This window comes from Patagioenas fasciata, chromosome 7 (assembly GCF_037038585.1).
Source record: "Patagioenas fasciata isolate bPatFas1 chromosome 7, bPatFas1.hap1, whole genome shotgun sequence".
Lineage (NCBI taxonomy): Eukaryota > Metazoa > Chordata > Aves > Columbiformes > Columbidae > Patagioenas > Patagioenas fasciata.
The window spans coordinates 532,062-554,527 of NC_092526.1; the positions used below are offsets into that span (position 1 = coordinate 532,062).

Below are 22,466 nucleotides of genomic sequence, written 5' to 3' on the forward strand. Positions count from 1 at the left end.
GGCTTGGCCAGTTCGGATACTCAGGTCAAGCACGTATGCTCAAACTACAACTCTACATTTATGTCAATCGCAGTTGTGAACAGCTTATGCTTTCAGAAAACAGCTGGTCAAACTGCTTATTTAGGTAATGAAGATTAATTACTGACCAGCTCTGAAAAATCAGTTTAAGGAAAAACCATTTCATGTCAGAGCTAGAGCTAGAAAGCCAGCTCTCCTGTGCGGTGTTCCTTCTCCTGAACTTAGAGACCAACAGCTCAGTATTTCACTAATTCTGTGCTCCAATTTCTGCAGCAAATGAGACTGGAATTCAATAGGCAGCTGCCTCCACATACAGCCCCGATAGCCCACCAACCACAACAGAATAATGAACTCAGAAGTACCAGGGGGCCAAACTGGTGCAGCTTTCATTTTGTTCATTCTTGACTCTAAGGGCTTGTCCTTGCAGTCTTGACAAGAGTTATTTTATATAACAGCGAAATGTGATGCCAATGAAGAGGTATAGGATTATTTCTATAATACATGTACATTTTTGGTCCTTAAGCCTGCTCAGCTCACAGATGACTGGCATTCAACAGCCATCAATGTTGTAGTCCTGACAGGAAGCTAAACCTGAGATCATCCATTCAGTTTACTGAAAAATTTAAACCAATGGAATAGGAATCAAAGTTGTCAGTTCTCCTTCCTTCCTTCCTTCCTTCCTTCCTTCCTTCCTTCCTTCCTTCCTTCCTTCCTTCCTTCCTTCCTTCCTTCCTTCCTTCCTTCCTTCCTTCCTTCTCTCTCTCCTCCTCTCTTCCTCTCTGTCTTTTTCTCTCTCTCTTCCTCTCTCTTTCTCACTCTCTTTCTCTCTCTTTCTCGCTCTCTTTCTCTCTCTCTTTCTCAGTTGCCACCCAGGATTAGGAATCCAGACACACCGGCCTGTTCCTATAGACATATACATGAGTATACAGTTGTGTGTTGTGACAAAGCTCTTGTGCATGTGACTAAACCCAGTATTATCCTCTGGTGTGGATTTTCAAGCACACGTGAATGAGGGGTATTTGGAACTTTTACTTCCTTACATAAAACAAACAAAAAAACCACACAAAACCAACAAAAACAAAAACAAAGCACACAAAAAACAACCAACGACAACCCCAAAATCCAACAATGATGAACAGTGCACACCACTGAAAATATATGAATGAAGCTACAGAATGTGAAGCCACCACAGCTGCAGTTGGATCAGACTGAAGGGGTCTCGGGGACACCATTTGCAGCCCACTCAAGAGCGCGTGGGCAGGTGTGGAAGAGAAATCCCGGGCCCGGTGCGCCCAGCAGCCGCCGGCACCCCCGTCGCGTCAGTGGGCCGGTCGTGCTGCGCTCGCAGCCCAGCCCCAGCTGAGTCCCACCTTCTATTCATTTCTCAGCTTCCTCGAATTGTGCATGAAGCTTTGGCTTGTTAGACCGTGAAACCTGACCCCAATTTATTTTTATTCCATATACTTAAGTGCACATAGAAGACAGCCAAGAAATCTATAAATGCTGATGACTGCAAGAGGGAAGATCCAGGTAAGTCTCGGACAACCTTAAGAAGTACCTTAATAGCTAATAGTAAATAGCTGTTGATGTGCTTATAGAACACAGGCTTTTATGAAAGAACATGGTGTAAACATTGCAATTAATATTATGCAGCAAAATTAGGGCAAAGAAATAAAAACTAGATTACTTTTGTCAATAAATTTGACTTGATACAAATTAGTGGAAGTTAGGATGTCTCAGAGAACTTAATATGTTTGACATTGGGGGAAATAAAACCACTTGTTTTTATATGAACTCTTCAGTAGAGTGAGCGGAAAAATATTAGTAAAAAACAATGCATAGCTCAAGGTCTTAGAGCAGAAGCATAGCCTTTTGTATCTTGGTAAGACTTAAAATTCATGCTTGGTGAGAAAGGGTTCAGAAATTCAGCGTTTCCTTAGTGAACACACTTTCTCAATAAATACCCCATGGAGAAAAGGACAAGACTCGTGAGGATTTGCTTGGTGACGGGTCTCAAACGTCACTACAGGAATTCTCTGCTAGCAGTTTCCAGCCAGCATCCCGATCTCTCGACAGCAGCGCTATATGGGCGCTGGTGAGGCTGGCTGTAAAGGTTGCCCGACACTTGCCTTGATCTTCTCTCTTGCAGTCAGCAGTATCTATAGATTTTTTTGCTATCTTCTACATGCCCTGAATCATATGGAATGAAATCACTTGAGGTTAGTCTGCAGTGGGAAAATAGCCTGTTGTTGGCAGATTGTCCTCGCCCTTAAACAGTGTTCAACTCCGGACAAACCTGTTGAACTGCACCTACTACCAACACCTATTTTTGACAGCAGATAATATGTCTAATACAGATCAAGCTTTTTTTAATAATTCTTTCTTACTGGAATTCTTAGTTCAGTTTCTGCATTGGTATCTCTTGGGAATAATTATTCCTCTCTTTCTATATGTTTCGAGAGAAAAAGGTCCAAAACTGGCTTAGGCTTTTATTCCATCTGTAAAATTTAAGACTCACACTCAAGATTAGTCCAGAGGCATTGTTATTACCTTTACAGTGACTGTCTTAAAGCTCAGGGTTCTTGGCTTCATTTCTCTGACCGTCTACACATCTCCTCTTGAGTTGAAGCTTATATATTTGCCTCAAAATGTCCCAAATTGCTTCCCTGGCCTTTTGTTCAGATGTCGTTATTCACAGATTGAGGAGAGTGTTTGCCAGTCTCTTCACTGCAGAGTTCCATACCAGAGCTACACCCAGCAGTGAAAAATGTTGATAAATATGCCTAGTCCAGCTTTTTCATAGTCTTCCATAAAAGGTGTAGTCTTTTAAGCAGCAAGAACACCTATTCACCCGTATGCGTAACTGCTTTGAAAAACAAAAGCTTAATGAATGTTTTCCAGCTCAAGTATGTGTTGGTGGATACTACGTCCCCCATTGTCTGCCTTGACTCCTCCGTGTGCAAATAACTACTCAAAACACTCACATATCTTACATTAAACACTTTGCTCGCTGTTGCCTAACACTTCATGTACATAAAGTGACTCATTCTGAAGCCCCGCCCTATGTGACACCTGCAGACGTTTTCAACAAAGGGGCACAGACTGGATTTCACTGTGTTTAGAAGAATCCTTGCCAAGGAGTGAGGTAAGCAAGAAAATGTAGTTGTGCAACAAACCGCTCAGGTTGAGCGTGAGGTCACGTCCAGTCCATCTTACACCAGCCAAGCCCCGCTGCGGCTGGCAGCGCCGGGCCGGCTGTGGCGGGTGCGGCCTCAGAGCCGGCCGGGCCGTGGGGCAGCCGGGCCATATGGGGCAGCCAGGCCATATGGGGCAACCGGGCCATACGGGGCAGCCGGGCCATATGGGGCAGCCGGGCCGTATGGGGCAGTCGGGTCGCGGGGCAGCCGGGCCATATGGGGCAGCCGGGCCATATGGGGCAGCCAGGCCATACGGGGCAGCCGGGCCATACGGGGCAGCCGGGCCATATGGGGCAGCCAGGCCGCGGGGCAGCCGGGCCATATGGGGCAGCTGGGCCATACGGGGCAGCCGGGCTGCGGGGCAGCCAGGCCATATGGGGCAGCCTGGCCGCGGGGCAGCCGGGCCATATGGGGCAGTCGGGCCGTGGGGCAGCCGGGCCATATGGGGCAGTCGGGCCGTGGGGCAGCCGGGCCACGGGGCAGCCAGGCCATATGGGGCAGCCGGGCTGGGCTCAGGGCCTCAGCCTGCGGGCAGGCCCGGGCTGCTCTGCTGCTGGTCATTGGTCCAGCTTTGGCTAAACTCCTGACGTACCGCAGGAAAGAGGTTGGATTTAGTATGTATAGCTGGTTAAAAGTGCTGGGGAAAGCATCAAGGTTATTTTTAACTTTTGCATTTTATAAATGTATGCAGTCTTTGTCAGGCACCTGTATCTACATTTGCTGAGTATGATTTAATGTTGAAATTCAAGACTAGATACCTGGATTTTTTTTTTTTTTTTGGTATTTCCCTGTTTATGTTAAAAAATAATGATGTGTGAGGCAATCAAAGGAATCTTTACTGATTTCTTTAATCAAAATGTGATCAGAAAAGCAATTTTGAGAAGCCAAAATGTTGATTGACGTGGTTAATTTGAGGACAATATCTATTACAGTAATAAAAAGTTCAAACATGATGCACTCTTCCCATTTATGAAAATTCTTCTGTGCTTCCACAGAACAACAAATTGGTTGTTTCAGCAGGCCAGCAAGCGCTTTAGGCGAGGTTTATCACGCAGCTTTTGGTCTGCAGGGGACAGCAATGAATTTACGCAGCTTTAACTTCCAACAAAGGAAGTCAGTGTAATTTGGGGGCAGAAAATAAGGGAAAAGGTAGCAGGACAGCCAAGAGTGTGAAAGTTTTGAGTTACCAATATGTATGTGTCAGTTTCCTACTTTTCTAGTTACAATAAGTAGCTTTTTGTTACAATTGTTTGCCTAAGATGCCCCAAATAGATAACAATTAACCAAGGGTGCTTCCAATTTTCACTAGTAAGGAAAAGGTCCTTTTCATACTTGATTTCATATTAAGCATTGCTGGTTATTTGATGTACGAAACACTGTAAAATTTCCTTAATACATCTTCAATCCTTTCAGAAACACTTTGGGAAAACATTCAGGTTCTGAGAGCTGCAATGATTTCCAGAAGGCGTCCAGTTGGGCTGGCGGTGGTGCTGGGCGGGCCTGCGTCCTGGCCCGCGCGTGCTGACGGTGTTGTGAGCGTGCTATGGGAGCTCAGGAGTCAAACCGGTCATGAGGAAAATGTGCCCAGATTAAGAAATAGTGGATTAGCAAGAGTTTCTGGAGGCACGGAGACAGGATAAACGTTACAGAAATCTGACGACAGTCAGTGTTGCTTGTGGGATGAGTACTTCTGAACTCTTCTGCAAACTGTACTATTATAAACCAAATTCCTAGAAAACCATCTGTTTCTGGAATTGGCATTTCTTTACCAACATGTACAAATAACCTTATTACAAAACTCATCCTAAAAAGTTTCTATCTAGTGTTTGGAAGGTGGAGCTTTGTAAGACTTACAATTCCAGCTCTTCGTTCTGCCTCAGTCTTCACCTATTGAAAGGACATGGTCACTAGCAGTTTTCAGATTTAAGGGTTACTGTTGGTGAGGCAATGAAGAAATAACAAGTAAATGCAACTTTTAAGCATTGCTGTGTAATTTACCTTTGAATCTAGCTGTCATCTGGAATAGCACGTATGAGATAGGGGAAAATGAGATTCATTAATTGGTTGATTCTGTTATGTTAAGGACATTTTCTGGACACCAGACCCATGTCCTCTGTGTCTCTTTCACTCAGTGGTGTTGTTGGAAAAGCCTTTGTCCCAACAGCTGAACAGGTAACTCAGAGCACTTGGGCGGATGGCATCCTTTGTCTTAAATTGCTTTGGCCATTATTGTATCCACAATATTCAATCAAATCAGTGAAGTTCTCTGCAATGATACAGTATCAGATTAAGTTAAATCATTTTCTGGGAAGAAGCAGTTAATAGAGACTTTTGTAACTGAAAAGCACCAGGGGCTAATTTGGTCAACCATACACCTGTATGTCGGATGAACAGTCTTTTAGAATGTTTTTTTTTTCTTTATGAACACGTGTTTTTTAAACTAATCCACTTTATCCTCCAGGTTAGCTTTCCTGCAGTTATCCTTTTTGGGTTTTGTATATTTTCTATTTTATGGATGTTCTTGAAAGAGAAAAGTGTTTATGATGTCTTTAGCAACATTATTTGTAAACACAGTAAGTACGGACTAAGAGAAGAGGTAGAACCTGAACTGCATAAGCGAGGACAGTTTGCGCCTCAAAACTGCACCAGCAATTTTCATTGAATAAAATTTGACCAGTATGCACCTCTTTAAAAAACAAATGAAACAAACCACCTAAACCCAACCAAAAAACTTCTCTGTTGTGTCACAGTATTGGTGGGTATGGAAAAGAAATTCTGCATTACTCTGGTTTAATACACTAAAATCAGCTAGACAATATGTATAAATTTGATGTAGCTTTAAAGGCAGCCAACTGCATAGCATTTTATGGATAAAACTATTTAAAGCACACTAGAGGTAACTCACATTTAATAACCCAAGTGCAACTTGAATATGTAAATATTGACACAATAGTTTGTCATAGCTTCTTTCGGTATGTACTGTGTTACATATGCAGCAGCAATGCGCTGTGCTTTCAAATTAAGTTCATGGACAATTAACGAAGAGTGTGCTGAACTTTTTGCAAGAGTTCTCAGGCCTCGTGACTTGGCCAGATTCCAAGTTGGCTAATTATATAAGGTTATTTCCTGCTAATAAGAGATGCCATCACTTCCTGTCCTAAACTATTGTGCAGTCTCGTCTGCTGTGCAACAGCTCTTGTACTTGCCCTGAAAAAGCTTCTTTTCGCTTGTGGATGTAATTGCTACAGATCCACATTAAAAATATTGAGGTTGGATTTTTGAATCCTTGTGGTTAAAGAAGTAGCAGGAGTTAAAAAAACCACAACACCCAAACCACTGCATCCTTTGATCAGAGAAAACTCAGTTTTTGTTTTGGTGCAGGAATAGGAGAAGTTCATCAACATAAAGAAAATTAACCAAGTTCTTTTATAAGGTGTTTCGGAGGGTTTCACAGGGAAGGGGAAATGCTAAATATGCCTAAATAGCAAAAAGCATCTGATTTTTTTGGAAGAAGATAACTATGAACTGGATTTGCAAGGTAGTATTTCCCTGTCTTATTTCTTATAAAGGACATAGAAAAAAAGGATACAAAAAAAATCCTGATTTTTTGTTTTTTATGTATCTCTTTTGGTCACTTTATTTTACGAAGATGTTGATGGAGCAAGGTGAGGCCTCATGAGAGCGAAGGATTTTTAGTGCCGTAATTGCTGACATTACTGTTGGTGAGGGTGGTGTTTCTCCTGTCAAACAGAAACAAGTCACCTAATTCTTTCCCAAGGTAGAAGCGTTTTATTACCTGACTGAAAAATTTAGAATTAGCTTAGTTTTCATTCATTAGGAAGGTCAAAATGACACCCTGGGTATTTGGCTCCAATAAGCTGCAACTGAAAGCCCTCGAGTACTGAGGGTCAAACGTTCAGAGCTGCGGATTTTAACCATAAAACGGAATGAGAAGAGGAGAATGGAGGGAACAGAGTGAAGAGTAATGTTTTATCTGCCTACTTTTGAAGGCTTAATAATTTAATTGTTTAGAATGAACTGACCTTTCACATTGTTAGGGATTAAACTGGTTAATAAAAATACTACTTTTATTTACGCTTGGGGCTTCCAGGTGGGAGGAGACACGGAAGGGGCTGGAGGAGCCGCGGAGGGCAGGGCTGGAGTACGAGGCCGCTGAAGGGGGCTGGCAGGACAAATCCGATGTGCTGTGTTTTCAGAAGACTGAAGTACCCTTTGGCAGCTCAGGACTGAAAGGGAGATGAAATAACTCGTCGCCAGCGTTGTCTCTCCCGGAGAGGTGTGTGATCAGCGCGGCGCACCTTCTAGCGAGTGTCTTCGGGAAGTTGTCTGTCACGCAGGCTGATGCAGAAGCTCCTCAGGGAAGACTTTCAGACTTTGATAATCCATGTGAAACTGCAGCCTAGATTCTTTCCCATCCTTTGGAAGTTCTTATTTGTCCCTTGTTCCAGTCATCTGACTTCAAATTTGTGTTTTCTGCAAAAAGTTACGGCTGTTCTTCTGGGGATTCATTTGCTTCAGCACCTTTGCAAAGCTGCAGAAGAAAAGCTACCTACATACTGATTTTCCAGCAATTAAACAGCATTTCTTAATGGAACCAACACATCGATCCAGTTGCAAAGAAAGCTATTACATTTGGTTTATATTGTACGTAAATTGTTTGTGCTTTTAAAGATACCCTGGCCTTTTGTGCTTCTAACCTCTCACAGTGAGACGTAGGTCCTCCTTTGGCCACTCTGGGATGACGGAATAAAACCAGCGGAGTAGGAACGTAAAGCCAGGAGTACTGAGACATGTTAACTGGTATGAACAGCTGTGAGTGGCAGTGTCACCTCTGCAGGGTCAACAGGCACCTGTGATGAGAATGACCCTCCTAAACACAGAGTAAACTCAACAAAAAAGCTATGCTTTTGACTGGTTTACACTGTTATTACTTTTGAATGTAATTTTCTAAAACATAGTTTACATGTAATAATTGAGTTATGTATTTAGTTTTTTATTAAAAATGACCTTTTTAAAAAAATGAATAGCATGCATTAAATGCGAACTGTTTCTACCCTTCATTAGAAGAATGACTTCTACTAACCTTGCAAAAGCTTTGTTGTATTTTCTTGGATGGTAACTTTCTACCGGTCCTTACTGTGTGTCCAATCTGTCTTAATATATTTTAAAATAATAAAATACCTGCCTTGCAAACCCTACTCCAGGACGTCTGTTAAGAGAAATATATAGTATGGTTTCAAGCCTCCAGTGAATACTGCTTAGCCTTTTAAAACACTTTAAAGGACTTTTTGTGTGTTTAGGTGGATAAGCAAGTCTGCCTAGAACAGAGTGCGTTGCAAGACCAGGGTCTGGACCTGTGTGTGGTTTCAGCCTCGCACACTGGCCGCGGTGGCCCCACGAGCAGCCGGACGGCTCCAGACGCAGGCTGGGAACCAGGCTGGTGACTGGGGAGCCTGGGGGAGGAACCTCGGAACCGGATCGGCCTTTGGGAGAGCCCACCACGACCTCCACCCGCTCGGCCCGGGGCAAATCTTGGGCTTGGCCTTCCAGTTGTTCATGTGAGACACGTCACTGGTGCTGGTGACGCCGGTGTGAGGATTCAGACACGTACGGTTACGTGTCCGTAAATGTGGAGCCTACTTGGTTTTATTTCTGTTTTCTTCCAATTCAGCAATTAAGTTTTTCTGTTAGTGGGTGCAACTAGTTAAAGAAATATTAATGATAAGGTCAAAAAGCATAGCAGAAAAGACAAAAAGAACTACAAAACAATATTCTGTCATGGTACGTGTGTATATATATATATATTTATATTTTTAAAAATCTATCTATTTATTTATTTATTTATGGCACTTACTCCAGAAGCCTGAAAAGAACGCAAAGGCTAACCACATTTGTAATTAATTCACCATACAAAGAAAACGAAAGAAACAAGAATCCTGATTTTGTAGAATCCATGCTGCAGTTGGAATCTGCATTTTTTTAAATGGAGAATTACAGCTTTAATATTGCCTGGGGGACAACAGCCAAATTTGAAAGCCAGGAACCCTTCTGATGTAATAGTTAATCACTTTAAAGGCATCAGCGGTGTCCACTAACAACTGCTTCTGTTGAAAAAGCATATTAAAACAAAGGAATTATTAATACATTTTTGAAACCTTGTAAGTTTCGTGGTAATAAAACTGATTTGTTTGTGACCGATGGAAAAATACTAAACTTTTAAACATATTTTGGTGCAGACTATAAAATATTATGTAGTGACCTAAAAACATTTTGAATTGTTGACTGAAGGCCAAATTACTATTCAGCACAATGAGAAAGATATTGTTCGTATTTTGATGTCAAATATGTCCCAGTGGTTTGAATCTGGACAGTTGACTGAGCTTCGTGAGGAGGAGAAGTACGTGTTGGGGCCTGTGGTTCTGTACTCAAGTTGATTAAATTCTGTCCTGCTGAGCATTATAGAAAACAAAGATTACATAACATTGTCCAGACACGCACGCCTCTTCATTTTTCACAAGATACTATGCTTTGGCTTATTAACGGCAGAAAATAGATTTAGACTGGTTATTTAGAGAAGCTGTAATAATCATAGATACTAGAATGTGTTTTAAATATTACAAGTAGTGATATCAAATATGTACATAACAGCCAGTAGGTTTCGTAGTGTGTTATCTACATCCATTGTTTCTCCTTATAAAGTCCTGTTATCTCCTGAGTGACAATATTGTGTCTTGGAAAATGCATGAGCTTTTGATGCGTAACATTCTGAGCAAAACAGCTGTTTATTGTACCCGTACTCATTCTTATCCTACACTCTTTTTCTGAGACCATTATTAGTAAATGTTGAGGTTAGAGAGGTACTGACCCAATCAAACATGTACAGAGCTTGGCCTCCGAGTTAATTAAATATGGGTTAATAACATATTATAAGGAAATCATTGTCCTTATTACAATTATTAGGTAGCTAGTCAAATTATAGCTTCAAAGGAATGCAGAGCATGGAGAACTCAGGACTAAATTATGCATTTGAACCTTAGGCCAGCTTTTGCTGTTGAGACAGTTTGCTGCTGAAAGAAATTGTGTGTCATTGGAATTAAATGCCTTTCTGGGGATGGAAGGTTCCAGTTTTTAATGAAATTACTGAATGTGGTGTAGTGAAATGATTAAAATCTGTATTCCGGGAATGTGGCAGACAAAAAAATCAATAAATGCTAGTAAACCTTTGCTGCTGGATGTGAATGCTGGGAACGAAATAAACTAGTACAAAAATAATAATTAAAAACATATCAGCACATTAATGTATTTAGCATGAGTCTCATGAGACATCATCTTCACTAATTTTTAGCATACATTTTACTGTGTAATGAGCAGCTTTCTTTCCTCCTGCCCGCATCAGGCAGCAGTTTGCCCTTCCCCCAGTGTTCCTGCATTGCAATCATTGTGCCTGCACTTATTATGTTACAAATGACCGAGGTAAGGCTGACATTCTCATTGCATGCGAAAAGAGCTGGGCTGCCAGGCTTTTTTTTCCTAATGAAGCAGCTTTGTGAAATCTCCCCATGTGTTAATACTAATGAAGATCCTCCAGCACAATTAGAATCGCAGCCAGTGGCTGAGGAGGAAACAGAAAACAATGGCATCTTTCTACGTATACATATTTCTTTATGCTGAGATCAGCTTTATTTAGAAATAATGTTTATTTTTAAAAAATGCTGGTATGTAGCGTTGAAGGAGGTTAACAAGCCGTACACATTTTTGAATTCTGCAAGGATGATTTTTACCAGCTCTTTCTGAAATCAGTTACGTTTTCTTGGCCGCGCTGCGGTATAACTTTAAGTCTATGGTGTGAGGGGTTCTGGGGCGCAGTCCTGGGCCCCTCAAGTGACCTTTAACCTGCCCGGGCCTGGCTGTGCCCAGAAAGGGAAGAGGAGGATCCCATAGGAGTTTGCAGGGCTGGGGTAGGGAAGCACAGTTTTTCTTGTTGTACAAATAACCTGTATGGGGTGCTGCAGGAAAGGCAGGAACATTGGTACTTAAAAGATGTCCTGTATTTATTTTACACTCTTGTGTCGATACCTGGTGAATTTTAATACTTCAGTGTCTAACTTAATTCCCCCACCCTGTTGCCTGTTCTACTTGGATTATGTAGTTCTAGAGCATGAAAGTTGAATGTTGCTTCCCCCGTGAATTTCTGATTTGCTGGCTTCTTCGCAATGTCTCCTCTTTCGGAAATGGGTCGCCTTTATTTTTCTTTCTTCAGTAGATGACAATTTGTAGTGTTACAGATTCTTTGTTGCTATTTTTCCCCCAGAACTTCATGAATAAGACGGAGCGTAGCAGTTACTTCACGCACTCCAGGCGGCCAGCCGCGCTTCTCCCGCAGCCGACCGCCCCCACTGGAAGACGGCCAGGCGCGGGTGCCGCGGACACGCTCCGCCGGTGGCTCCGCCGGTAGCTCCGCCGGGCCCGCCCGCCGCGGATCCACGCTGGGCTCGCTCTCCCGGCGCGGCGCGGGGCCGGGCTGCTGACGTCACTGGCGGCGGGTGCAGCAGCACGGGCCGCGCGGAGGGGCCGGGGCACGGAGCGGAGCGCCCGCCGCGCGCGCACGCACCCGCGCGCACTCCCCCCGGCTGCGTTGGGCGCTGGAGAGCGCCGGGCAGGGCCGCTCCGCACCCAGGCCTGGCAGCCCCGCGGACCGGCGGCCCCGCTGCGAGGTGAGTGCGGCCGCTGCCGCCCGCGGGGGGCGGGCGGAGTTGTTCCTCGGGATGGGTTGCTAGAGCGTTACCGCGGCTGCCGCGCCGAGCCCGTGCCCGGGAGCCTGCCTGCCCGCTCGGCTGCCGGTGCTGCCGCCTTTGTTGTGCAGGGCCGGTCGCGGCCCCGGGCGCCCGTGCGGGTCCCGCCAGGGCCCTGCCGGGCACGGCTGCGGCCGGGAGGCGCGGAGGCCGCGGGGAGGCGAGTCCCGGGCGGCCCGGCCGGGGGTCTCCTGAGGGGATGGCGGGGTCCCGAGCGATTTTAAACTTTACTGGTGGCAGCGAGCCCGTCCCTGGGCCGGGCGGCGCCGGCCCGTCGCTGCCGGCGGTGGCCCGCAGGCTCCGCGGCGGCTCTTTTGTGTGGCGGGGCTCTCCGGCCGGCTCTCCGCCCCTCGCCCGCGCTCCGCTCGGCGCTGCGGAGCCGCCCCGCTCTCCCCGGCCGGCGCTGCCCGCCGGCTGCAGCTGTCAGGCCGGGCCGGTGCGCGGGCGCGGAGCGGCGGGGGGCGGTCGGCGGGGCCGCGCGGAACGGCCGCTGGGCAGGGCCGCGGGGAGCGGGCGGGAGCGCGTTCCCCCGCGCCGGGCGGCCCGGCCTGCGCGCTCCTGTGTGCGCGGGCGCGCAGGGGCCGCTCGCTCCGCGGGGCGCGCAGGCGGTGCGGGCCGGCAGCAGCCGGGTCCTGCGGGCCCCTCGCCTTTATCTTTTGTGCGTGTCGCTTCCTTGTGCACAGGAACAAGCAGCTGCAGCCCTTGGCCGAGTTGTTGAAATTTGTCCCTTTGTGTATATTACAATATCCTCCATTTTTCTGCCCTCTAAACAACGAGCCTTTCGCCATCTTGGGCAAATTTTTATTCCCAAGTCTGTCCGTGAGTGGAGTGAGGGAGTGGGTGGAAATCCTGAAAGTCCTTTTGGATGAGACTCGAAGTTTGGGAAATGTTACAGGGACGGATGGTGACGTCATGTAAAGTTTAAGGGGAATTTTCCCAGAGTGTGCTTTCCCCGGAATTCCTCATGGAGCTGTGGCAAACCCTGAGGAGAAGGGCTCCTGCTTGAGACTGCAGGGGACGTGTAGAATATGCTGCTTTATCTGGTGTCTGGTTTTGTAACAGGGAGAGAAATAACTCTGCTTTGGAGTTACTCTCCTCTCTCCCCTGGTGCTTTTATTTTTTTGGCCTTTTAATACTTAATGCTCACTTTACTTTAAAAAAAAAAGTCCAACATTCTGAAGTTCTTATGTTAAATAATAAATCCTCTGGAGATTTGCATTATTTTTGTTTACAGAAGGCAGTAATCTGTCATGAAGTTTGTATGAAACACTTAATACACAATCTTCCCTGAGGAATAAACAGTTTCTACTTGGGATGAGGAACATGGAAATACACAGTTATTCCATTTGCAAATGACAGATTTTGGGGGCATACTTGGGAGCAACAAATTTATTAAACTATGTTGTTAAGAGGTGTTGCATGTGGTTTGGGTTGTGTTCCAGATACTATGTTATATGGGTGGCAAAACACAGTCACTATGCTAAACTCATTAAAAAAGAACAAAAAACCCCCACCCAAAACAACCCCCAAACCCCAAATCCCTGTATCCGTGGCTACGAGCTCCGTGTCAGCTGTTGTGAAAAGGTAACCAATAAAAGACACTGTTCTGTTAATTTGCTTCTCAATTGCACTAATATTTCTCTTTTGAAATCTCACAAAAGTTTTTCTGGTCACATGGTGTGACTTGGTGACACGCGGGTGCTGGATGAGGAGTAACTAGTGTAAGCCAAGTTCTGGTTTTCTGTTCTTTTTCTTGTACTTGTCTTACTTGCATATTTACAGTCACATGAATGTGAAACTGCCTGTATTTAATTGGCATTTTCTTTGTCTTCAGGGTTGGGACAGCAGTTAATGTAGAAATGTAGAAAGTCATAGGAGCAGCTGTTAGTAGATCAAGACTGTTTTTCTATCCAAGTCAATATTGAATGATGTACCCAAAGTGCCCTTAAGGTAACGTTGGAACAAATGTCAGATGCTTACCTCGAGGACTGTGTGTGTGGTGTGTGGGTTTTTTAATGCATCATAAGGAGGGGTTGAATTGAGTATATGCCAGCTACATGGATATTTGGTAGATGAAAATGTTTAAGTAGCTGAAAGCATGTACAACAGATGGTTCTGAATTATACGTGCAACAAAGGTCTGGAAGATTTGACAGAGTATAAATGGTGAACAACACAGGATAAGTAGTTTCAGAAAATGATAGTATACGTGACATGTCATACCTGTGATAAACTACGTACGTGTGTTTGTCACAATGCTGCAAAATCAATAAACTACGTAATATAAAGAAAATAATAGCCAAGGCAACTTTTGTAGTGTTTATAGAGGAAGCACTAGGAGTTTTTAAGGGATTCATTTGAAATTTTATGCTAATTTCATGCAGGGGACATTTGTTTAATCATTGATGGCACCAATTCTTTGCATGCAATGGAGTATTAATATCAGGTTGTAATGGAGTTCTTAACAAATAGAAGTCTCTGGAGAGTAAAAAATATTCATTTGGAAGATCAGGAAATGTTCCCTTTTTACTACTGACCCGAAGTCTGTTCTGAGTGGCACAAAATAATGTTTTATGACTAATGTATATTGGCATTTTGGTACTGGTATTTCTCATCCTATTTATTTTTTTAACTAAATACCACTATGTTAAGTTCCTTACAAGTCAGTGTTACAACAAAAAGTAATTGTTTTTAAGATCTGCTCTTGTAGATTATTGTAGGTTGTCAATAACAATGCAAAATTATTTGAATAGTGTTAGGGGAAAGATAACTAAATGCATGCTTTGTACCTTTTGGTGGGAAATAGTTCGTTTTTGTGAACATAGAATAAGATGCTTTGTAATTTTAACAGATAAATGAGCAATTTTTTTATATTATGGAGGGAATAAGTCGTATTTGAGCATTGCAGTATATTTGTTTAGTCTTTATAGTGACCTTATGATAAGGAGTGCTTGGAGACCGAATTGTCTTTTTTGGGAAACACTGCAAATGCAAATAAGAAAGTAATGGAAGTCTTTCTGTTTAGGTGCTGTTGCCCTTTTCCCCATTTTCTTTGTTTGCGTGTTGGTTGTAGAACTGCAGCGTAAGGCGCAGATGTTGTGCAAACGCTCCCGACGCGTTGCGGAGCGGCTCCTGCGAGCAGGGCTGCGGCTGCCGGCGCTGCTGCCGCTGAGCGAGCAGAGCGGGCGCTCCCCGCTCCAGCTGCACTCGTTCAGGGCTTTGTTGCTGCTCCTCTGTGTGCACAAGATGTGGAGTATCACAGTTGCAAAGAAAGGGAAGTTTGTGTTCCCTGTCTCATCTCCTAAATCAGGGAAACCGGGCATTAGTACTTGGCTGCTTTTAGTTTTATAATGTTCTTCTAGTGGTGGCTGTGGGATGAGGAGATTTTAGCTGTTTGGAGGCAGATTTAACCAAAATGCGATCTGCTGCACCCCCGCCCCAGTAAGGGCATTGACGCTGCAAACTGCTCACTGTGATTGCCACTCCCCAGTCCCTAGTACAGGTGTCTTTAAATAAAGCCAGATAGCGGTTGGCTGGTTTGTTTTAACAGCTGACTTTATAACTTTATTCTAATAAAAGACTGCAGAATAGTGGTACTTTATGTTTTTGTCACATAGCTAATGTGGCCCAACAAAGATTTGCAAAGTCTACCAATTTCCTTCCAAGTGTGCTTCAGCTTTTGAGGTAACTTTGTTTCACTACAGTACATTCAGTAAATTTTGTCATACCACATTATTAACTAGTTTGGTGTGGTAAATTGCCATCAGAAGAAACACTGACACAGGTGTCGAGGACAGCAATTGTTTTTGTGACTGCTAGTTCACAACATCCCAAACATGGAGTGAGTTATGTGTCAGTCAACGTATTGTAAAGAAATTGGTGGTTTGTGGGGAGCATAACACTGTGCAGAATTCAGACTTCAGGTACAGATGATCTTCCCCGCTGCATTGGAGGAGGAGATGAGATGTCCGCCTTGTGACTGGTGTTTATGCTTTTAAAAAATTTTGGTTATGCTGCTACATTTTAACTTTAAAACTAGTTTTATTGTATTCTTTCTGTGTAATGGTAGAATGAAAGTGTATCTTTGTTTTAAACGAGTGGCAGAGTTTGGAGTTCTTCCCTGCGTGCGCTTTACTGGTGAGGAACAGAAACAAGGAGGCTGTGTCAGTAAGAATAGAGAGAAATAGGTCCTCCCCACCGCACTCCCCAATTTCTGCCTATTTATTAAAAAAAAGGGGGCAAGAAAGAAGCAACAAACAAATCAACAAGGAGTCACTGGAAGATTTGGATAAGGAAAATACATTCACATTGATTTTTTAAATTTCTGTTTCTTAGCCTTCTTTTTTATGAAGGTGAGAGTGTATCAGTGTCGCTGTTACACAGGCGAGGACTGCACGGAAGGGTTTGAGTCTTCCCAGCATCACCCAGAGCTGGCGGATGAGGCAGCAGGAGCGGCTGCCTGCCCGGACCCGCGGGGCCCCGTGGCTGTGGGTGGCACTGTGCACCGACACCACCCGAGTGGGTGACCTGAGGGCACAGAGTCCTTGGGGAAACCGGGACCCTGTTTTCATCCAGATCTGCAGAAGGGCCAGGCAAGATGCAGTAATTTCTGTTACTTTGTTTCTTAATAATAAAATTTTAAGTTTAAAAAAATGTAGAACATTTAATCCAATTAACACAGTTTCACATACCAGCTGTGTTTATCTCTTTATTGCCCTTAAATTTACAGTTACATGCTGCCATGGTGCTGAGCTATTCCTTAAAGAGAAAAAAGATCAATGGACTTTTGGAAGTTTTATCCAGAAGTTCCTTTGAGATCTAAATGGAAATAAACCAGAAAAACTCAGTAATTTTGCAGTAGCATTTGGATTTTTGTTTCTTTTTTGGGGGAAGGAAGAGAAATGGTGTTTTATTTGATTGCGGTGTTAGCACTGGATGAGGCCACCCGGTGAAAGGCACCCTGAGAGTGAGGGTCTGTGCGGTTCAGTTCTGTGATGTGACAACGGGGGGGGCAGGATACAGGGGTTTCTCTGTTTACTTTAACAGAATTAATTTAAACATTTGACGACATTCTCTTTTTATGTGAATGTTTTCCAGATCAATGGGGAAAATATGAAAGGAAGTATATGTTTCTAAACCTTACCTAGCAACAGATGATCTCTCAGACATGGTGTCTGAAATTTGGGTCTTACCAGAAGCTGTGCTGGGCTCGTGGGGGTCCCCGTCACCCCCCGGGTCGTCGGGGTCCCCGTCCCTCTCTCGGAAGGGCGATTCCAGTCGCCGTTGCCCGGACCCTCTGCATCGGCTCCCTGCTCACACCCTCCAGGGCCCCTGAGTGTCTTGTTCTCTGTGTGCAAAGGACATCAGGCTCTTTTCATGTGATGTGGGTCAGGCATTGTCAAGAGCTGAATGGGTTAAGCCTTGGTAGTTCGTGAAAAGAGATTGCAGGGATTTTTCTAGTCCCTGAGGGAGGAATCACACAAAACCCCAAAATTCAAACTACTAGAAGGGTAAAGGCACCATCTGAAAAATTGGTCCACCTCCTGGACAGTTTACATTAGTAATGGTCCCATTGAATCAGTGGGGCTGCTGAGTATGCAGATTTCATCTCAGGTAATGTTTGCAGTATAAAACCTTGGAAAAGACAGTAGGTCTAGAAATAATGCAGTGACCATCCGATAATGTCTTCTTTTTGGAGCCTCACACAGAACTGCTCTGGAATTGTTGGGAGGGATAATGAAGAATTGTAATTTTTGAATAATGGAGAACCCTTCTTGTGTTTTCTTGCAGATTGCAGGGAGTATAAGCTAGATTTTCTTTAGGATATTCATTACATACGGTGATACAAAGGCACAAAATGCTCTGCCCAGCTGTCCTTGAGCTCAAATCTCGGTCATGGGACTGTGGAATGACAAGCTAAAACTTTGAAATCCTCTAGGGAGTATTTTTCCTTCGCTTTGGATACATAGCTAAGGTTTTTGGATTGTGACCCTATTTATTAATTGGTTTGTATTAATGAAGTCATGTTTTTCTAATGCGGAAAGATTCTTTGATAAACAATGCATCACATTTTATCAGATACTTATTTTAGAACAGTGGTGTGTGGTATCCGAGTACAGTCAGCAAAATGACCCCACAACCCCCTTCTCAGCCCTCAGTCTTTTCTTGTACAAAAGAAAACCAGTTTGACAAACACATTGCAGCGGTCTGCCGGGTGCGCAGGGACATAATTGTGTGGATTTTGCCCCATTTTCTGTTGTTACACTTTTCCACAAGCATGCCCTCATTCATCAAAGACACTGTACTCCTGCTGAGGGTAGGAAGGTTCATCACGTTGGCAGCCAGTGTGGTGTAAAGAACAGTGTACTGAAGCTCTTAATGTACTAGGACATAAATAAATCTGAGGTCTTTGTATGCAAACGCTGGAGGTTAATACTGTATAATTCAATGTCCTGTCTTTGGTTTTGATGGATGTTTAAGTGTTTGAAGCTCGGTGCGAGCTCTCCCGCAGGTCAGGGCTGGCCGCCTGGCCGGCTGAAGCCGAACGGGGCTCTCCTGTGTGCTGGGAAATTTCCGTTTTCGATTTCCTTTTTGTTTTTGTGGCTGGCGGATCATTGTATCACCTGAGCTGCTGCAGGAAGGATCTGGAGATTGACAACCCCTGCTGTGATAATGGACTTAGTGCATGAAATGCTGATAGTTTGGTCCTGTTTGTTCTGAAGCTTACTGCTATTTGTATCCTTAACAGAACTAACATGTAGAACAAGGAAAAACTACTGGGATTTCCCTGTAGGAATAGTGCTGGGATCTGGCTTTAACATGAGTTGGTTGCATATTCATAATTTAAGAACAGCTGGGTACAGGGAGCATGTAGTCGTTTGCAAGCGATTATCAACCATTCCGCTCACACACGGAGGCTGCGCTTGAGCTTCTCTTTATTGATCTACCTGCATTTGAAATCTGGTCACCGCAGCCACAGAGGCCTTTCGTTTTAGCTGTGCTTGCATCATGGAACAGCCTCAGTATTAAATATTCAATTTTAACTAAATGCTGAATAAAATGATAAACTCTGAGCTTCGAAGGAAGCAAGTGAAAGCGTGAGCAGTGACATAGATCTTAAATACAAGATTTTGTTATGTACAACAGCCTGAAAAAGTAACATCAGCCAACCTTTGTAGTCCTTTGATAGCTTTTGTTATTCTGAATAAGAAATCTGTTTTAGATTCTACGATTCTATGATTTACCCCGGGTTACCTTGCTAAAACTGTAGTTGCTGAGATTTGTGGTATTGGTGCATCGTATGCCCAGTGCTTTTGGAGGAAAACCCAGAAGTATAAAATGTGATTATGTTACACAAAATGATGGTGTGGTAAAATAGTAGTGAGCACAGTCTTGCTCAGTATCACACGGGAAAAATGATGGAGGTATTAGAAATGACTCTACTCCTACATGGGTAAGCTTGTCTGTCATGATAATTAGAAAAAACCAGACTTATATGTATTAGTAAGCAATATTTCTACGCCGTGCTAGTAAAGTTGATTCCCCTTCTCCCCCTCTCTTTTTCAGTTTTGCCTTTCCAGCTTAGAAATAAAACAAAGCATTTCCACTAGTTTATACACTTAGTTTGACAACTTCTCAATGTCTTTGCTTGCCCTAGTGACCGGAGCTTCTGAAAGGAGAATGATACCAGAATTCCCGCTCTCACACATCTTTTGAGCCAGTATAAGTTACTACCTCATAATCTGGCACGTAAATAGAAGGTATTGCTAAGGAAAGGTGTCAGTTGATTTTTACTCCATACGAATGGATCCAGGAATATGGAGCTGTTGAGAAGGTTCCTTACTGTGTTAGTGAGTTAAGAATATCAGGCATACATGCCTGAGCGAGGGTCGAGTTTTTCAAGCTGTATCAGTTGATGTAGTAAAAGGTATTACCACTCCCTACAGCTGTGGTGTTCTCTAAGTAGTTACAGCAGTTTAAAAGAGGCTAAACGGTAAGAAGTGCAAACTGGTGTTTTTCCATTGCAGCTCTGATCAATTTTTATCCTCGTGGTTCCCCATCAGGACCTCACTGCTGCTTTTCCATGCTGATGGAAATCCTGGATCCAGAGATGAGAGCTGAGGCAGCGGAGCTCTGCTGGCGCCAGCCCGCGCTCGGCTGTGCTGCAGCGTCCGCTGCTCTGCTGCTTCGTGCTTTGCTCACCAAGCCTAATAGTAGAAACAGTCCTGAGTCCCGTTTTGGCTCTTTCAGAGAAGTTACCTTAAGTGGAACTCCAAATAAGTAAATGCATGTTTTTCCTACCCCCACCCCGTCTTCCCTCCACTTGAGATACTGAATGGGAATAGTCGGAGAACAGCAGCGGCCTCAAATGGACCATGTGCAGAAGCTGCTGTCCCAAAGTCCGAGATCCAAAGTCTCAATAAAAGACAACAAAAGAGTGTAGATTATTGGAAAAAAACCCCACAGTAATACATTGCTCTCTTTCTCTTCCTGGCAATTTAGTAGAGAAAGCCCTTGGATCTTGTCGTACCTTGAAGATACTGGGGAAAGGTTTGGAGGGTGGAGCTGAAGCAGAGCGGGTGGACGCGTGCTGGAGGCCTTCTGCTGGGCAGCTGTGGTTGGGTTGGGTTTGGATCGGTTGTTGGTTTGTTTTTTAAACTTGCCAGGAGTTACCAAATAAAAATAATATTCAAGGGTTTGTATAGTTTACTTGCTGCTTATTTCATTTAAGAGTGTTTGGAGAAGCAAATTAGCAAATTTTAGAAAAGGAAAAAAGACATAAGGAAAGAATATATTCCTAAAATGACAAGTCCGCTCTGTTTTGGCATTTAACTATGATATTAGCACTATGTTTTTCTGCAGCTGTCATATCTTTTTTTCTTTTCTAGAAGTGCTTTTCAAGCCCTGTTTTCTCCTGCTAAGGCTTAAATGTATAGCAAATGGTCTTCACTGAGGCAGACACCTTTGGAACGGGGCGGTGGGCGAGCCTGGCCGAGGGCTGGCTGTGAGCGGGTCCTGTGGCTGCGGGAGGGAGGGGGAACTCGCCTTGCCTGGGGTACCAGTAGTGATAAGCGCACTAGTGAGTGCAAACAGGTACAAAATGCCCTTTTTTCTCCTGATGTTAGGAAGTAGAAGGAACAGATTATGCAGGTAATTTCCCTTTTATTTGTGTGTGATAAAGAAACAGAACAGCTTGGAATACTCTCCTGTTCTTTGAGATACGTTTCTTTGTATGTCAAGCTGGTTTTGATTATCACTGAGGTAAATTTAGCATCTTTGCACTCTTGCAGATACCAGTAAATTTTCCGTGTTAACAGTTATGGACACAGAGCATATTGCAAAGTTTATTGTGTTGATACAAGTGGTTTATACAGAGTGGCCTTTAAATGCAGCCTGCAGTGTTTTTGCTGTCATAGAAATTAATGATGTATTTTGAGGGATCTGTTCATCGTGCAAAGGCTTTGTAGTAAACCAGGGGTGTAGGGGGGACAATCACTTTTAAAACTTCTTTGCCTCTAAGTGCTTAATTTATACAATTGTAGTTTTGGTATCTCGTGAAGTGCTTAAAATCAATACACGAGCAATCATCTTACGGAATGATACGTGTTGCAGGAGACGTTTGAAATGCAGGTAAGTGGGGTCTCTTGGTAAAGCTGAGTTCCCCTTTTTGCCTCCTGCATTGACCTCAGCAGAACTGGCCTGCATTCTGTTAGCTTCACGAGACCCGGGCTGAGGGGAGGGTTTGTTCTTCGCAGGTTGTTGTCCCTGTTGCTTCCAGCAGCCCAGGCAATAATACATAATTGGAGTGCTAGGAGGGTTAGGTGATGTGTGCGAATCTTTTTGTCGATTGTATTATGTTCTGTTTATACGCAGAATCTTATTCTTTAGTTCAGCAGCCCCTTACAAGTGTCTGTTTCCATGTTTAATTTTAGTGGTTCATGAATCAATAAATAATCTGCAGTTTTCTGCAAAAGTTAGTTTAAATTTTAAAGAGCTGTTTGAGTGCCAAATCTCAAATCTGTTTCTTTATAACAGTCGCTTCAAATTGTTTAGAAAAAAATCGTACGCTCACTTCTGGGGGACTCGTGACAGGGAAGGTGACCCGGGGCGGTGAGGCCGCGGTTCTGGCCGGAGGGCGCCGCGGCGCGGGGCGGGGCGGGGCGGGGCGGGGCGGGCGAGCGCCGGCCGCGCGGGGCTGGCGGGGCCGTGTCGGAGCGTTCGCCTGTCTCGCTAGCCGCGGACAGGCGGTCGCGGGCAGGTCGTGCCCGTTTTTCAGGTAAAACTGTTCAAACCTAAACTGTTTCCCTGAAAAAGGGGCATAATGGGCCTTCGGTTTCTCAAAAGGACAGTTCTCTTCTGCAGTCAGTGGTGGTTTGGTCTGTAGCCTCAGCCTGTTGGCTGTAACCTGTCCCATGGCAGTATCTTAATAAAAATCAAGA

At 44.2% G+C, this 22,466-nt stretch overlaps 1 protein-coding gene and 1 long non-coding RNA gene across 19 annotated transcripts in view; both read left to right on the forward strand.

Moving 5' to 3' along the window:
* Positions 1 to 1,435: 1,435 nt before the first annotated feature.
* On the forward strand, positions 1,436 to 8,434 carry LOC139828383 (uncharacterized). Its single transcript, XR_011739904.1, has 3 exons — positions 1,436 to 1,548; positions 2,920 to 3,163; positions 7,327 to 8,434. It is a non-coding gene; the product is annotated as an uncharacterized lncRNA (long non-coding RNA).
* A 3,365-nt stretch (positions 8,435 to 11,799) lies between these two features.
* Positions 11,800 to 22,466, forward strand: part of BAZ2B (bromodomain adjacent to zinc finger domain 2B) — a 97,729-nt gene continuing 87,062 nt past the window's right edge. For 17 of the 18 annotated variants that reach the window (XM_065841553.2, XM_065841552.2, XM_065841562.2 and 14 more), the window contains exon 1: positions 11,800 to 11,950. The gene's annotated coding sequence lies outside the window, so the exon portion shown is untranslated. The remainder of the gene's footprint in view (positions 11,951 to 22,466) is intronic. The other variant, XM_065841554.2, reaches the window with a different exon arrangement.